This window comes from Alosa sapidissima, chromosome 6, assembly GCF_018492685.1.
Source record: "Alosa sapidissima isolate fAloSap1 chromosome 6, fAloSap1.pri, whole genome shotgun sequence".
Classification (NCBI taxonomy): Eukaryota; Metazoa; Chordata; class Actinopteri; order Clupeiformes; family Clupeidae; genus Alosa; species Alosa sapidissima.
This window is the reverse complement of record NC_055962.1, coordinates 32,342,999-32,359,361: the sequence shown is the minus strand read 5'-3', so window position 1 is coordinate 32,359,361 and position 16,363 is coordinate 32,342,999.

Below are 16,363 nucleotides of genomic sequence, written 5' to 3'. Positions count from 1 at the left end.
CGGAGGAGGGAATTTTCGACTAAATTTAATTGAGACATAGTAAGATCTGACAATGTAAAGCACTATACAGAATGTACATGAAAAAGGATTCCCAAGAGTCCAAACTTTCAAATGGTGTATAATATTACTATGCTACATAGCAATATGGTGCATACAATTGAATTGATTTAGAATGTTGGAGAAAGAGGGAGATGGGGGAGGGGGCTAGGGGTGCCATAAAAGGCCACCCGTCTCTTAACAGGTTCATGCAATAGCCAAAAATAATGCAATTATAATACTAACTATTACTTCCAACATGGGAGGTCAACATATTTTGACTTTTGTCGGCCATCTTGGATTTTTGGTATTACATTTGCAGTTACAACTGCTCACGACTTGGAGGAAGGCTCTGGTGTTAAGCAGTAGTGTCTACTGAAGTGCCTGATATGCAGTTACAACACTGCAACCCTTACATTTACATGGAAATGAATGGGTGAAAGAAAGGTTGCATTTGTCTATACAAATAAGACCTTGAATGGAGCTACAACTGTGCCATAGCAATAGTCTGTAAATGCTCCCTGAAAGATCTACTTTACTAGAAAGCAAGTAGTTTGTTTTAATCATTTAGCTGTTCAGATAAATCAGATAAATTGTAAATCAGATGTACCTTACCTTCTCCTCCCAAATGAAGATGAAATTTCCAGTTGTTGAATGAGTATCTGAAAAAGAATAATAATTAAAAAAAAAAAAACGCACAAAGACAAGTATTTTAGTATATCAATTAACGTAATATAGTAACCATAAGTGTATTAATTGCTTTAGCGATGAAGATGACACATTCTCTAATAGGAGCCACCTCCTCTCTGTGTCTGTGGAAGACTTACTGTACACTGGATCCCCCCTGCCTCTGCTGTGGCCCTCCCTCCCAGCAGGTGCTTTTATTGACCCTTTTCTGTCAACTAAGCAGAGCTCTATAAGGCAAGATGTGTTTGACTGATGTGCTTGGAAACATTTGACACCTGGAGAAGCTCATTATGATGAAAATCTGTGGTTATTTTTACAGTAACTGAGCAGAAAAAAATGGAATAAAAAGTTAATGGAAGTGGCAATGTTGATGTTATGAATGTTTTATCCACAGAATAGTTCAGTTGGCATATACTTTGATGTCAGTGTTCTACAAATGCAACTGTTATCATATATCACGCAATGTCTGCCCCATACGTTTGTTTGACTATGTATTTGTGCTTCAAGTTTTCTTGTTTGTATTTAAATGTATCTGGCAGCTTTGTGTGAGTTTTCAATAGTTTGTAAATCACTTTACTAAATTTAGTTTCCCCACTGATTTGTAGGCTCCCTGAAATAAATTGCATGTAATTAATATATCCATCAAAAATTAATGTGTGGCATTCTATATATGCCCACAACACATACGTAGCATCTATCACTAGTTTTGGCAGTGATTTAAATAGCAACTTTTATGGCAATATTCCAAAAGTGAAGAGCACCTCAGTTTTATTACTGGTGTTGGGTGACAGATTTTTTCTAAGCTTCATATGCCTGGACACACTGCATTACCAAAAGATTAACTATTAAGAAATTAAAGCTTAAAATCAGGTATCACAAATAATAAGAAAGAAGCCTCAACCAGCCTCTATCTCCATAGTTGAAACACATGTTGTCATATTTATTGTTAGACTATGTATTATATTCTGTTCAGTTTGAAGGCGATTGTATCGTTGCAAAACATTAGGAAATCTAATCTAAGTCTTATTCATCTTATATTGACTGATTTTAAAAAAGTCTTCATCAAGTCAAATTTGCAGTTTGTGAGGTGGTTCCCGTTCTTCCTGTGCCAGAGGATGAGTGGTTGACGGATGGGGAGTGGGACTAAAAGTGCACTCATTCTGGTTCCTCGCCAGACTTCAGTTTTGGCTTCTTTTCTCGCTACATTCCTGCAGTGTTGCCAATTCAGCGACTTTTGGCCCTCTCTGCCCACTGAAAAGCTTCTAGCGACTGACAACAAATCTGGCGACTTTTTTGTGTCTGGCGACTTTTTTCCCTTCATGTTATCCCGATTCCCTTGGTTTGCCCAGGCTGACTGCAGCAGCACAACGCGTGAGAAAAAACTTCTCGCAATGATGGCAAACGTTGAAACGTCAGAAAGTCTCCCCTCTCATGCCTGTTTCGAATTATCGCGAATTCGCCCAAAGCGTTGTCCCATGATTATAAAAATAGGCCAATGACTGGCCATTTTATGATCACCCCATTTTATTACAAGGAAGTAGATGTTCTATAGCCTACAGTAGATAACAGCTCAATGGAAGGTGCAGCAACTTCGGGTGAGATTACAACCAGAGAGTCAACGAGACAAGAGCAATGATGGCAGGGAAACAGGGACACGCTTGCCAGCATCGTTCAACAAGAACATTGAACAAAGGAAAGTAGGCTACAACTTTCATTCACAAGCAAAGCAGATAGTTCTAAATCGAGCATAGCCTAATGTTAGAAAAATATGCATTCGTTTTGTATGTGGCTATGTGGCTCTAATGTTGTCAATGCAGGACTGTCGGCTGAGTAAAAAAAATTAAAAATCTGACGGTCTGTCCGAGTGACATTTAAGCACATTATGTAGCCTAAATATTATATCCCAAATATAGACTGTTTTGAATTTCCCCTAGGGATCAATAAAGTATCTATCTATCTATCTGACATTGCCGTAAGGTTAAATTGTGTGCATATGATTAAGTTAAAATCAGACTTCAAACAGTAGGCTACAAAGCAAGAGCAGTTGGGAATAGGTTGGAAATTACTGCTTTTCAACCACCTGGTGCTATGACAAGTCGCATAAAGTGTATATTATACAGAGTTCAGAGAGAATAAAGTGAAGTAAAGGGCCATGGGGGGGGGGGGGGGGGGTACGACGTACTGTGATATGCAACTTAGCACGTGGCATCACCTTGCCACATTAAGCAACTTTTGGAGCTTCCTCTTTTGCCGGTCATTTATCGTGATTTCACAGCCGTAATAGGCTACATGCTGTGACGACACGAACCATCAAAAAAACATGCAAAAAAACCCATAGACGCCCGGCTTCACTGGACTTTCAATGGCACTACAGAGTTGGCTGCTCTCAGTGCAGAAAAGCTAGATGTTTATTGGACAAGCGTCACAAAATCGTCATTTCCAGGGAAGCCCGGCATCTCTGGGAGTGAATGGGACAGTGGGATGGCGAGCGGACGCCGAGCTTCTGTATGATGATTGGAGGAACCGTCAGGCTGGACTCTTTTTGATTGACAGCATATGTCGCAATCTGACAGGAAGTGTTTCAATTAAGTTCAGGGGATGCGTTGACTAGTGTTGGAAGGTGAAGTCAAGAGGCAAGGCAAGTTGCAGCTCAAATTCTCTTTGTGAGCAATACAGTCGGTTTCCAGCCTGATGAGCCAGACCCACATCAAGATGTAGGGTCTGGGAACTTACCATAGGCACTGCTCAATCCGAGGGGCGGGATAAACGGTTGTCTTTCAAATTTTCTCTGCACGCAATAGGATAGCGCTACAACTCATGTAACATGCATTTTCCCGCTAGCAGAGCTAGTTGGCTAGTTGATCAAACTTTTGCCGATTAAAAAAAAGCTTAACTTGAGTCGCGATTCAAATACCGCTGTTCGCCAGCAGCAGCATCCATCTTGTTTGTTTTCAAGTAGCAGGAAATTCACGCGGAATCGTCGCCGACTCTATACATGATGTGATTGGCCTGATAGAAGTAATTTCATCAGCAAATACTATTTACAAAGACAAATGGAAACCGACTAGCCTAGACGCACCCTAGTGGCAGCAAATGTTCTTTGCAGCCAGGGCAGTCTAGCAACTCTCCGTTGGCTTGTGAGCTGGAAAAAGGAAACTTCTATCAGGCCAATCACATTGTGTATACAAAGACAATTTACCAATCACATTGTGTATACAAAGACTATTTACAAAGACAAATAGAAACTGACATTATGTGGAGTTACAGAGTTTGTGACTTGCTTTTGTTTCAGTTGTGTATTTAGGCTAAGTTATTTAGCTTGCTATATACTGTAACGGTGTAGCCTGGCTAAAAGCCCACCAGGGGAGATTAAAAATGAAACAGCAAGGCAGATGAACGTACAGAATAGTCACAGAGAAATAACTCTAGTAGGCTAGCCTATTTAAACTCCCCCCAAGCTGCCATGTCTCAGAACTCTATACTGTTTGGTCTATTCTGGGTTTTGGAATATTTTTTTGCCTTCAAAGAACAATATAGCACCTTAATAATATTAATTTAATAATTGACCATTTTTATCAGAGCTTCCCCTATTCCAAAGAGCAGCAACCACCACTGCTCTGTCTCATTCTCGATTCTCCTCACTCTAACTCTCTAGCACTGCACTGCCCAGTTCCGAGTTCCATCTGGACCCCCGTCCTGAGAATGTTGTAGAAGAATATTGTACTTGCTATAACAGACTAGTAAAACGTATACACCAATCCTCCGCAAACTCTATGGGCGCCGCTATCTTGCCTGCTGCCATTACTGCGTGCCTGCGGAGTGTGACGGTGTGACACTTGCTGGTGCCTTCTAATGGCTTTTCAATGAAAGCATCCCGTCAAAGAATATCAAATAGGACAGTGTTTTTCAACCTTTTTTGTACCACGGCACACTTTTGACACTTAAAATGTCCCACGGCACACTAACACACACTAACTAAGACAAAATAAACATACCATAGCCTAAATTTCAAATTATACAGAGATATGGCCTTATTATGGCTTCTTTGCAAGACCTGCTCAATAAAACAAGCGCCCTCTGTTTCATTTGTAGGTGACTATATCTAATTTAATTGTTGTTATGAACTGGACATGGGGCCCCCGTTGTACAATGCCTGCATACCACAAATAGTGCAATCATATAATCAATGAGAGCATGTGGTTATAAATTCTTTGATGCACCAGTTGCTTTTCTGGACCAGTGAGTGACAATTTGGGTAATTTTCTGCGGCACACTTGATGATCTCTCACGACACACTAATGTGCCCCGGCACAGTGGTTGAAAAACACTGAAATAAGAGATCCTGCTCATGAAAAAATGTCAGGTGAAAGGGAACATTGGGTAGATGATGTCAGGCAGTGGCCAAAACTTACCGATGAAGGTTATTTATTGACAACATAATGTATGAAGACATTAATTAATGACAACAATAAACCGAATGCTGTCATTAGTAGCTGTGTTGCTAATATGTTCACAAGCTTCAGAAGTTGCAAATAACTATATTAGCCACGACCACTTGTAGCAGTAAAATAAATGTTCTTACAGGTATTAAGGATTATTTTATTAATAGTATGTATTTCATCCACTTTTAACGCACATCTTGGTCCTCCACTCGACAAGGAACTCTGTGTAATCCGTAAGCCTGTAAACATGGGCACTCAATGTGCAACAAAGGTTTGTGAATTTCACAAACGGTTTAATTCTAGGTCTGTATATTCCTACTGTTGTTAAAACAGCCGACCACACAACACGCTTTGCCCGGCATCACTGAACTAAATAAAAATTAAGAAAAAGAAGACTTCGCATCTACAGCTAACGTCTGCTACAGCCGCCTACAGGACCAACACATTACTTCGCTACTTCCTTAGCAGCAAGCCAACGCAGTAATGGCGGCGCTGCTTAACTTCCGCCAGATTTGTGTATTGTTGCACACAAAGGATCCAAGCATTCCTAATTTAAATGGTGGGAAAGTGCTAAGTCTGTCAACAGCAATGTTCATGGCATGTGGATGTATTGAGCTAACTCATCAGTTCAGGGATTAAAGTGAAAAAAAATCGTTTGACTGAACTTTTTTCAGGCCATAAGTCATACGTTGTTCATATCTACCTATAGAGATAGCATCCCTTTTGCGGTCGCGACCTTTTTGGTTTTTAATGTACAAAAAGATGCAAACAGCAAAGTAAAAGGAGTATTCGCCTTATTCACACGGCGGCCATTGTTTAAACCAAAACGAGGCTACAGGGTACACTTACTATAAAATTAATGCCACCTACAGGTGAATGCATAGAACATAACAATCCTATGGTTTGTGTACCCTGTAGCCTCGTTTTAGCCGCCAATGGCCACCATGTGAATAAGGCGAATTGAGAGTGTTCTTGATTGAGATTGAGTTTTCCTGATGAACAAAAATATATTTTAGTACCATCCCTGACCATTGCTGATTAGCCATTGCTGTTCTTTTCTACTGCAGCAATATTGTAGAAAGGCTTTAACACACTCTTATTTAATTACTTCAGGCCAAAAGTGTTTAAAGGGGAGATTTTTTTCTTGTTAATATGCAATTCTACACCAAGTAAAATCTATAAAATCAAGTTTGCAAGACTTCCCATTTCCTCATCAAAGTAACGAATCAGAACATTCTAGATATTGTTCATATTTCCATTTGTTGCCTCATCCGCATTTAATGAAAACATGGTAATTTTGAGTTTTACAGACAACTCAGTTTTCCAATGAGCAGCAATACTGTGTGTGCTCATGCAGGAGGTCTGTGCATTTGATAACGACAATCTGGAGACGGTGCTTTTGTCTTCAGCAACAGATTGTATAAGGTTGACAAAAGGGTTGCGATATGGTGAGGGACAGGTCGTGTTGCGCTATGAAAGAACATGCGTAGCCTACTTTCTAAACGTAAAAACGGTCAGCCATAGATAAACGTAGCCTACCTCTGTCGTGGTGGCTAGTTGCACCAGGTAGGGAAGATGTCCTGAAGTGCACGAACGTTAACCTTATGGCGGTCTTCTGATTGGTGGCGTGCTAAAACGTTTTCCTATTGCATCCATAAACAATTTTCTTGCAGCGAACCGCGCAAAAGCAAACCCCCGGCGCTTTAATTTCTTTACACCATGGCTTGTTAGTTCTCCCCCGTTTCCAACAGCTGCCCATCTCCATTTATTTTTTAACTTTTGACACCTGCCTTCCTTTAGCAACAACGCATCCATGACAGCTAGTGGCCTTGCCAAATTGACGCACACAAATCATGACGCTAATATGCGAGGTTCTGGTAGGCCTACTGGTTATGGTTTTGTGCTATAAATGAATAATATTTTATAGCAAAGTTTTAAGTTGACTATTTTAATTGTATGGTTATTTTTTGTCAACATACACTCACAACCTACTGTCGTTAAAAGTGAGGCCTAAGCAAAATAGGCTACAAGGATGTCTGTGCATCACAAACAGATTGACCCCCTTACTCAACAGTTCGCGATGATGACAGTGATATTATTATTTTTTTTATGCTAACACGCTCAGTCAAAACCTTCCGTCGCAAATTGTGAAAAACATTGTTGTACATGTCATAACAGACGGGATAATAAATTGCATAGGCTACGGTTTATATTGCGTTGCTTTACACATAATGTTAGTTGCATTGATTAAAAACTGTAACAATAATAGTAGCCTACATCGGGTGGCATAGAAGGCTATCTGTTCAAGTCATAGGTGACACCCAAAATGAATGACCTCCCCTGACAAGAGTTCGCGATAGTAAGAAATTGTCTACATTGATGAACGGAAAGAACACAGCCTACGCTTCTTCTCCGAATTCGCACATAGAGCTCACAATATCATATCCAAAAAAGTTAAACGGATTGGCCAACCTCATCAGCTGTCTCTAATGTGTCACTATAATCCAACTTTTAGACCGTTATAGTCCTCCATATGTGTTCTTTGTAAAAGCAAAGGTGATAGCCCCCCCGCCCTCCTATTTTTTTTCTCATCGGATCTGCATCGATCTCAAATATGACATTTCTAAAATCAAATTGACGGAAATCCGTCCTATGATGGAGAACTTTAATCCTTGTCAGTTTTTGCTTTTAAGATCTTGCCAATGGTGTTGTTAAACTGGCTTTAGTTCAATTTAACTCTCGCCAAAATGTATCCTAGGGTGTTTTTGTGAATGTAGGCTACCCAAGTCAAACTTTCGTTTAAAAGCATAATTACATCCGAAGCGTGACTTTTAAATTGCTCAAAATTAACATTCCTAACTAAGATCTTAGCATAGGCCTATGTGGTCAAATTCTGAGCTATTATTCATACGTGTGTTGCATGTAGCCTAACGTTAGCTGCCTGGCTAGGCTTACAATGAAATGCAATGTCTGGAAATGCTAGCAGTTGGACTGTCGGCTACCTGAAAAGTTTGAGTGTTTTAACACTCCCACAGTGGTCTATTAAACTCTATTCTGGGTTTTGGAACAATTTTTGCCCTCAAAGAACAATATAGCACCTTAATAATGTAACGTTTGAAGGTTTCAGGACGCCAAGAGTTGTTCAGAGCAAGCTTTATTACTGAGAACGAGGGCAGGGACACAGACACAGATCACAATGTACACAGGGCAGGTCAAGAAGACACACACACTACACTAACAGGGGAGGTCCAGCCCCCCACACAAAAAGGAACACACATGAGGGGAAACTAAAAGGGAAACATGTTACACTAAAGACACTAACTTCACACTTATAACCTAAGAGAATAACGACATAAACCCCCCAAATGTTCGCTCTCGTATCCCAGCATGCTTTTCGCGGGAGAACGCTAACACTGTCTTTCTGCGCCGACGCTACAATAATATTAATTTAATAATTGACCATTTTTATCAGAGCTTCCCCTATTCCAAAGAGCAGCAACCACCACTGCTCTGTAACGCCACCCATTCTCGATTCTCCTCACTCTCACTCTTTTGCACTGCACTGCCCAGTCTATGGAGACAGAACAACGCCAAAAAGATTGTGTGCTCGTGAAAAGATATGCACATGTGTAATAGAGTTTTGTCTTCGAGAATATGATTTGCACAAGTGTAGAACTGTTTTGTAACTGTGGAATTAATTTGTCTGTGTGCAAAAAAAATGCGTACCTGCAGAAATATTTTGTGCACTTGTGAAACTTCTCGTCCTTGAAAAAAGCTATCATGCTAAGTGTACCTTGCAAAAACGCAACACAGTTTTTTTAAATGTATTTTTTTATTGAAGACAGTAGACAGTAACATTACAGTAGCCTACAGCAGCAAAGACTCTAACAGTAGGTTGTCCATTTGACTGGAATGTCTAGCTAGTTCAAAGGTTTAAGTACTTTATGAAGATATACAGGGGTCTTTATGCCTCAACTAAGTTGATGTTGCCTATATAGAACAATTCATGTTCATAGAAAAACAAGGTCACTAAGACATAATATATTTCATACGTGTGTTGCAGCATGTAGCCTAACGTTAGCTGCCTGGCTAGGCTTACAATGAAATGCAAATGAAATGTCAGCTACCTGAAAAGTTTGAGTGTTTAAACTAACACAGTGGTCTATTTGATGGTGTTTAGGCCCTGACTAAGTTTGTGTGATATATAAACCACAATCCTAGCCTGGCAGGCCATCCTATATCAATGAAATGTATAGTCTGGAATCGAACCATTCACCTCGCTTAATCCAAGGGGCGGGCAGAGAATTGTCTTTCAAACTGCCTAGGCATGCAATAGGCCAGCGCTACGATCATATCCGTATCCGGTCGGCAAAACGGCAAATACATCCTTCTTCGAAAGTAATGACTTAAGTGCATTGTGTTGCTCAACTTTCAAAGAAAAGCACAAGTCCAACTCCTCCAAAGTTGACGCCAACGCCGATTCAAACAACCGCTCTTCATTCGCCATAGCCACCTTCCTTGTTGTTCACAGTCGCAGGACTGTCGTTATCCTGTTAAGCCCGCCTTAAGACTCTCTAACAAAATAGAGCGCTGTGATTGGATGAAGTCCACGGCGTCAGCCAATAGAAATCCCTATGGTTTGATACTAGACGTACAGGCTGAGCAAATTAATTTGCCGCCGCTAGGGTGCGTCTAGATTTCTAGGCTACCACAATCCTTCATACAAGTATCAATGTTCGTCTAGAAAGTTTTTAATCACGTTAAGATTTTTGTGTTATAGCCATAGAAAGTAAAAGACTCTGCCATGTTGGTCAGTGATTTCGCTGTGTGGAAACCTACCGTAACGGACTTTCCACCAATCAGAGGCATCACCGTGGGATTGATCAGGATTATGGGTAATGAAATACTTATCCAAGTCATTGCGAATAAAAGACATTTATCTCAAAACCAGGTTGGTGCCCCATGAACTTTTGGTGTCTATATGAGCGTACAATCGCTTAGTCATGTCGTAGCTGGTTTTAAGTCCATCGACGGTTACAATTTTATGGCTTATACCACAGTTGTTCCTGGGATTCTGTCCGTGTTTATGGTTTAGCTTAGTTGAAGTGTGACCACGCACATACCTTTTCACAATTTTGGATGGGTGCTGATCAGAGAAACTCCAAAAGAAAAACAAGAGAGAGAGATCCACACACAAAATAGCTCTCTTTAAAGTTTTTTTTATTTTGTGTGCAACGTTTCGAGCCCCTGGCTCATCCTAAGGCTAATCCAGAGTTCTCGCGAGAGCACAATTTTAATCTGCTCAGCAAGTTACTCTGGTAATGAGTAATGATGCTCATTACCTATGCCCATGAAACCGAGCTGCACCAATCATCGAAGTCTGGAATCAGTCAGCAAACATTGGTCGTAGTGTTATTCAATTGTGTGCAGTGATATTTCCAATTGCATGCCTGGTGCCATCCCTTGAGTTGGGCCATTACAGTTACTCGTGGCCAGACCTCCTAATCTTTCTAGATTTCTGGATCTAGATTTCATGGCTATAGATGTTTAACACCATACGCTCCGAAAGTGAACATATGTGTGTAATATTAATTAAAATGTTGTCTAAGAATATGTGCCGTGCATAACATAGTCCTAATGTTGGCAAGAATGTTCGCCTCACTAACGTAAACGTTAGCCGCCCAACATACGGTTCGAAATTCCCTAATCTATCATTACAGGTTTCATGTGCGGTTATTGTCTTCATTGTCCATAAATGTGAAGTGCATTGTTTAAGTATCATAAATAACGAGTTTTAATGCTGAATTGAATAATTAATGGTTACCAAAGGAACACCTGACTAAAGCTGCAGCAAGTGGGATATGACGGCCGCAATCAGTCGCAAGTCATTCACTGACCAAGTAGCAGAATGCTAGCGAGTCAGGGGCAAAACATGCTCACAAAATGAGATGGGGGTATTCGTAAATTTAACTTTTGAGCCATAATCCATGTCCAAGTTGCTAAAAACTAAATGCAAACTGTGATATTTTGTGAATAAATATGTGAAAACCAGCAACCAGGCTGACTCAATCACCATGATGTAAAAGTGTGTGTGTTTTAAATCAAATCAGTGAAACAATGAAAATTGTTTGTTGTTCAGACTATGGTGTAACTAGATGTACCGCAGAGCGGTACAAAATATGACCGCCGCCCAGTCCAGCACATTTTTTCCACAAATATAAGTCACGCTGAAAGGCATATGATTCTAACTGTCTCACTGAATTGCATTATGCACACTCAATTCTCACTGGTATCTGCTAGACAACAAGTATCAAAACATAATTAGTTCATAGATTTCACATGTAAAATACATTTTATACAACCCCACCCCCATCTTGCCTGTTCATATTTCTGAGAAATTCTTGAATTGTGTGCATGTGTGTGTGTACATGTTTATGTTTATGTGTGTGTGTGTGGGTGTGTGTGTGTGTGTGTGTGTTGGTGTACGGTCACTAAATGTACACATAAATTATTTTATTGTATGGCCCCCCATGAACGAAAGTTCACGAAACTTGGCATGCATTCGGAGGGTGTCATAATGATCCTACACGTTCAATTTTGTGCAGTTTTGACCATGTCAGCCAGAGATATTGTGATAAAAACACTTAATTTTTTGCTTTTTAGGTGGCACTATACATGAAATAAGTGGTAATGGGATGGGTTGACATGGCCCCTTAAGAACAACATACAAAAAAAGGTGGTCCTCCTAGGCCGTACGGTTCTCGAGATATTCACAGAAAACTGTGTCTGCCCTACCATCGTTTCGGGAGTCCAGTTCAGCGGGGGGGGCTACAGATCAAAACGAAAAACAATGGTTCCATGCTATCCAGGTGGGGCTACATGCCCACTAAGTTTCGTGTACCCCGGTCTTTTAAGTGTCCCGGGAATCCTTGACGGAAATTTGGCCATGCGAAAAAGAAAAAGAAAAAAAATATGCGGGGTGGCGGTACAAAATATGACCGCCACCCTGTCCGGCACATTTTTTCCACAAAAATAAGTCACACTTGGCAAATTGTGTTCATTTCCTCCTTTGTTCCTGCTTAGCTTCAGTAATTCAGCAAAGTCAGGGTATCTGCTGGTCTGGCTGCTGGCTAAAAACAAAAGGTGAAAGGCATATATGACTCTAACTGTCTCACTGAATTGCATTATGCACACTCAATTCTCACTGGTATCTGCTAGACAACAAGTACCAAAACATGATTAGTTCATAGATTTCACATGTAAAATACATTTTATATAACACCCCCATCTTGCCTGTTCATAATTTTGAGAAATTGTTGAATTGTGTGCATTTGTGCGTGTACGTGTTTATGTGTGTGTGTGTATGCGTGCGTGCATGTGCTTGTGGATGTGCCTGTGTATGTGCATGCATGCGTACATCTACTGTGTGTGTATGTGGCATACGTACGATTACTGTGAATGTATGTGTGTGAATATCTGTGATATTGTGATTAAAACACCTAATTTTTTGCTTTTTAATTTTTAACTAGGTGGCGCTATACATGGAATAAGTGGAAATGGGATGGGTTGACATGGCCCCTTAAGACCAACATACTAAAAAAGGTGGTCCTCCTAGGCCGTACGGTTCTCGAGATATTCACAAAAAACTGTGTGTGCCCTACCCTCCTTTCGGGGGTCCAGTCCAGCGGGGGGGCTACAGATGAAAACGAAAAACGATGGTTCCATGCTATCCATGTGGGGTTACATGCCCACCAAGTTTCGTGTACCCCGGTCTTTCAGTGTCCCGGGAATCCTTGTCGCTGCGCGGCAGTCATAACTATTTTCGGGCATAGCACCGGCAAAGCACCACTGCCAGGCGCAAAGACATCACGCAGCCCACCATCGATGGCAGTATTTTATCCCACTCTGCACAGCACAAACACTCCATTTCAATCGGCATGGACACCACCAGTTCGTGTTTGCTCTCGTTCTCTCATCCGACTCGCCTTGACTAGTCGCAACGTCCTCTCTTCCCAGATCCAAAGCTCGCAACTCCTCTTCAGTGAACTCAGGTTTGAAAAGGTAGGGTCTTGGATCTTGGTAGTCGAAGTCATCATCTTCGTCTATCGTGTAATCTTCCATATTCATCGCCATGAGAAAGCCCACCTGTCGGTGTCAGCCTAGTAGCAGAGAACTTGGTAATCACGCTGGTGTATTGCCGGAAGTTGAGGGTTTTCAGATGCTGCGTGATGTCTTTGCGCCTGGAAGCGTGCTTTGCCGATGCTATGCTATGCTATGCAATGTTGGTCTAGTAAATCCCTTCGTGTTAATTTGCATTGATATTTGTACTCGATGTGAATGTACAGGTTACGAGAAATAATTATAAAAAATCTTGAGTCATTTGATTCACATGCAACAACATGCTAGCTGGAATCGCCGGATTACAGCGACTACGCTAAACTAAAGCTAACCAGGCCGTTTCTAGATTAGGACAATGGCTTGGTCGGCTATAAAACGCTTTGGCTCACTCATCCAACTCTAGGGACTGCGGGGAGTAACCCAATTTCACCTAGGGGTGGCGTATTCCTTTAACTGTTACATATGATTAGAATAATTTGAGTGATGTTGCAGTTGACCTTGGTGATTTTGCAGTCTTGTCTGCATATATCCCTTCTCTTCTTCCAGTTAGCTAAGCTACCTTCAGAACTCTATTAGGATATGTTGTGGTCCCGTTTGGAAAATTGCTTACTGATCAGTACAGGACATGTGCAGGGGAAATTTCCAAATAGACACTAGTGTGGTCAGCATGGTGCTTAGTTTCAGACCAATGCTTGACCTCATTTATAAATACTTTCAAAACATTTCATTTAGGCTTAAGGGATAGTGATTGGAGCCAGACCCAACTTAATCCCGCCCACACAATTTGAGGTCAGGAAGTTTGGTCTGGACTTGTTGGGGGAGAAACAACTATGCCCGAGCAAGAGCAGTTTACACCAATCAAATTGTATGGCCTCTGACTCTGTCCCTTAGATTTTTGGACTAACACAAACATAAAATCCTTTCAAACATTAATCCCTTTCTGTAACTGAAGAACACCTATACATTCTTTTGTAAAAGTGACATGCACAGACTTAATTTGCTCATATTTCCTAAAGATTGACTTGTGTTGCTGAAGAAATTGACCATCAAAGGCCAATCAAAATTAAAAACCAAATAAAGCTTGTGCCAATATCTTGTGATTTAAAGGTTCAAAGTCCTCAACATTTGACATGGTGCATTGGTACCATATTCATATAAAATGTTGTGAAATGGGGGTGACATGGGGGTGATGAGTGCAAGTAGCCAAGCTAAGTTGATGAAAATACGTTCAGTCCTTGGTGGAAACCAGTACCTTGGGGTACGATTGTGTGATCTTGTAATGAGTGAGTGAGTGAGTGAGTGAGTGTGCCTTTGAACACATATATTTTTGTACAATAATTTTGTACATGTACATTCACATGTATACATAACCAACTATTTGGGAAATAAGTTTTCAATGTAAATAAGTAAATTCACAGTGACATGTCAGGAAGTAATTTTCATGTTCAAGTTTATTGTCATGTATACTTATAAATAGACATTTATCAGTAGCTTAATGAATTTTCTTATGCTCAAAGGCCAGCACAACTTTAAAAATAGTAGAATTAAAAAGGACTGAGGTGTGACATGAGTACTAAGAAGATAACAAGATTAAAAACTAAAGTGGTAAGTGCAATAAACTCTCAGGAGGTGTGAAAGTTGAACATATGAGGAAGTGTAGTTCAGCATCTTGATGGCTTGTAGATAAACTGTCTCTGAATCTGCTAGAACAGGTCCAAATACTCTTGTACTTCTACCAGATGGCAGGAGGGTGAAGAGACTGTGGCTGACCAGGCTTTTGTGTAAGAACAATCCACAGAGATAAAGGAATCATAGTATTCCGATTTATTAAAAAATGAGATGTAATATGATGGTTTAATTGTCCAACACAAAAATAACTGTTTGTTACCTTAATACAACACCTTAATTAGTTATTGTTAATGTCATGATTAAGATATTATATATATATATACATTATATAATATCACTCAATCACTTGTTCACTCCTTAGTACATGTACACCATACAAATAATATGGACAATACATTCACCACTAGCAGCACATAGTACCTGTAGTTTTGTAGTTTTGTACATGCAATTATGCAAACCAAAATGAATAAATGGTATAATGGTAACAACTATAATTGCTATCGTTTAGTTTATTTGACGCCTAATTATGACAGAAATGGCCCCTGTAAATATCCCTGGATAACATTTTGTAAATATATGTATTATTGAAACTGTGGTGATGAAACATTTGGGTGTATGAGGAGAAACTATGGGCAGATGACTGTGGAGGGGGTTTGGGTGTAGGAGGAGAAACTAAGGGTAGATGACTGTGGAGGGGGTTTGGGTGTAGGAGGAGAAACTAAGGGTAGATGACTGTGGAGGGGGTTTGGGTGTAGGAGGAGAAGCTGCATTTAAGGGTAGATGACTGTGGAGGGGGTTTGGGTGTAGGAGGAGAAGCTGCATTTAAGAGCAGATGACTGTGGAGGGGGTTTGGCTAGTGCCCAACAACTTATCTCCTTGTCATGTTGTCAACACTCTTTCAGCAGCTTGTTATGACTTCCCAAGTAAATTATTTATTGCCAGTGTTACAGCCAGCCATCAACCCTTCCCCTAAGCATTTACTACTGGCAGTATCATGTTCCCGAAGAAGTCAATATAAATGGATCCTACATTTCTAAAATAATGTTCCCCTCTAGATTAGAAATACATTATTTACATATAAATTGAGCTGTATCAATGTGGCAATCCTGTTTCCTATGGGTCTGACCAAACCAAATCATTGTTTATTCTTACAGTGTTATATTTTATGGGTCAAACAAAACAAATTTACAAAGCAGCATCTAAATGGTGGCCTGAAAACACAAGAATACTGTGCTGTTACAACTGATATTAAGAAGCAAAAATGCATGAAAAAGTATTTAATTAAATATACCAACTAGTTAAAAACACATGGGCTAGTTGCCATGTTTAATTGAAGGCCTTTTCATATTATTTTTCTAAACATAGTGCCTTTGTTACTTTTCCTTTTTGACTTTACTCACACCCACTTCAAAAGAGCACCTGTTTGAAGGTATTACTTACAATAGTCTCAA